The sequence below is a fragment of the Orycteropus afer genome, unplaced genomic scaffold (genome assembly GCF_000298275.1).
Source record: "Orycteropus afer afer isolate SDZICR_OR568_19922 unplaced genomic scaffold, OryAfe1.0 scaffold00259, whole genome shotgun sequence".
NCBI lineage: Eukaryota > Metazoa > Chordata > Mammalia > Tubulidentata > Orycteropodidae > Orycteropus > Orycteropus afer.
The window spans coordinates 587382-589932 of NW_006921846.1; the positions used below are offsets into that span (position 1 = coordinate 587382).

Below are 2551 nucleotides of genomic sequence, written 5' to 3' on the forward strand. Positions count from 1 at the left end.
ATTCTGACTCATGGTAACCCACTGATAAGGTGTCACTTATTCATCTCCAACTCCCATACTCTTCTTGTTCTATAATGCTGTCTTTACTGATCATTGTCTTAATAGCAGTAATTTCTTGCATTTTTTTGGCTTTTAATTCTTTACAAAGTACGTATGTCATTGGATTATCACCACTAATCTGTAGGTATTTGAAAGCTGGTGTTATCAACTCACAAACAGTAAAACTGGTGCTTGGAGAAGTGATGTAACTTGCCCAGTGTCCTGCAACTAGAACAATTCGTACTAAAATGAAAGAAAAAAGAAGTGAGGGACAGAAGAAAGGTACAAGTCTAATATGCAATCACCTGCAAAATATGTTGTTTTATAAAAGTTCCTTCTTTACCTCAAAATTTAAAAGAGAGAGAGAGTCTTCCAAAGTGTCTGCAGTGACAATTTTTGTTTCATTTGTTTTTAAAGGTGGTAACCAAGTTGTGGAACCAAATCATTATTGATAAGGAAAGAATGCAGTTTTGCAATGTCACAAAAACCAAACCAAACTCACTGCCATCAATTCAATTCTGACTCATAGTGACCCCATTGGGTTTCCATTGTAAATCTTTATGAAAGCAGAATGCCTCATCTTTCTTCTGCGGAGCAGCTGGTGGGTTCGAACAACTGACCTTTTGGTTAGCAGCCCAATGCCTTAACCACTACACCACCAGAGCTCCTTAATGTCACTAAAGTGGCTTCTAAAAAAAACACCTTAAAGAAGTATGGACAGCCTCCACCCCCTTTGTTTTCTCCCTCCCTCTCTTCCTCTTCTGTACTTCTGCAGCTGTACTTGCCCCCCATTAGTATATTCCCTGCCCCCATCTGAGTCCCTCTAGACCTAGGTACTGACAGTTTGGCCTTCTTTTCCTTTATGTTGGTCCAGTCCCAGTAGCAAGGCAGGAGCCTTGAAGAACCAGAGGCACCACAGCTGAGAAAAGACCAAGACCCTAGCCTTACAGCCCATTTTGTCATCACCATGGCAATGAGGCAGACACTTCTCCCCTGCTCCGGCCACACATGGCCTGTGGTTGATTTGGCCTTCCGTGGCATAGTGCCTTATGTCTATTTCTTAATCAGCACTTGTAAAGATGACAAACCTATGCTACACCAGGGAGCTACAGGAGACTGGATAGGAACATTATTGGGTCACAAGGGTGCTGTTTGGGGCAAAACAATGAATAAGGATGCCCCCAAAGTAGCTACAGCAGCTGCAGATTTCACAGCACAGCGCTGTCTCAGGAGATGAATAGATGACCTCAGCTCATAAATACATTGTCAAGACTATGGATTTCACTCTGGCTAGTAATTATTTGTTAATTAGGGGAAGAAGTGAAACTGCTATGCATATATGACTTGAACAAACCTGAAGCAGAACATAGGCAAATCAGTGGTCGCATCTCTGGTATTAAAAAGGCTCTGTGGTGCAGTGAGGATAAACAGAATCTTTCAGCTGGTGATAAAATGTCCACCTTTGGAATCAGGCTACTATAACAGAAGTGAAATCTTTAAATGTTAATATGTCTGTTAGCAGTATGGAATGTATTCCTGAGAGAGAGATCTTGCTAATAACCCAGGGATGATCTATTGCTTTTCATAATTCAGTAAGTTTGGATCCAATTAAATCTTTTGAAACTTTTGTAACCATCAGTTCTGCATCTCTTCATCCTGAGAAAGAATTTCTTATTGCAGGTGGCGAGGCTTTTGAACTTTATAAGTATGATTATGATAGTGGAGAAGAATTAGAATCCTACAAAAGACACTTCGGTCCTATTCACTGTGGGAGATTTAGTTCTGCTGGAGAACTCAATACCAGTGGTTCTAAAGATGGAACATTGAGGCTACGGTGAACTGTTGGAGGAAAAGGAAAAACACATGGCCTTTGGAAATACATGCCTCCTGAAGAAGACAGTGGTGAACTGACAAAGCTGAAGATCAATTTTCAAGAGACAACAAAGAAGAGATAGAAGAAATTGCTTCTATAGTTCAACTGAAGTCCAGGCCTGAAGTACCTGTAGGTATTTGAAAGCTATACTATGTGTGGTATATGTCTGATGCTTCGCCTGAGCGAAGCATGAGCTTTCCAGGATTACTATCGGCTTAAGGCAAACATGAGCAGTAAATAAAGGGGAATATGAATCAGCTTCAGCACTGGAACTACCTTGATGTTACCTGATGGAGTTATACTCTTGTATCACCATGCTTGTAGTACGACAGCTTACTGACCTTCAGGATGCAGAAATGCAAACTAACATCCAACCTCTCCTATCCCAATTAGATTTCTTGTAGCTGTTTGTTATTATGGAGAAAAAACACATAATGGTCTGTTTTTCTGACTTTTCCCTAAAAGAAAAGCTTTATTGCTTTAGTCATAAAGAAAAGGCAATATACTATAAAGTAATTGATTGATTTCTTTTTCATTGTACACTGCTTCTGATCATCATCTAACTGTTCTTAATTATCTAAATAACTTGCCTCTAAAACAAGAAAACATAACAAAACAGAAAAAAAGTGTGGACTTGTT

The 2551-nt window shown here is 39.7% G+C and overlaps 1 pseudogene; it reads left to right on the forward strand.

Annotated features, from left to right (window-relative positions):
• The first annotated feature begins 1006 nt into the window (after nucleotides 1–1006).
• LOC103204780 lies at nucleotides 1007–2053 on the forward strand (annotated as a pseudogene).
• Nucleotides 2054–2551: the final 498 nt, after the last annotated feature.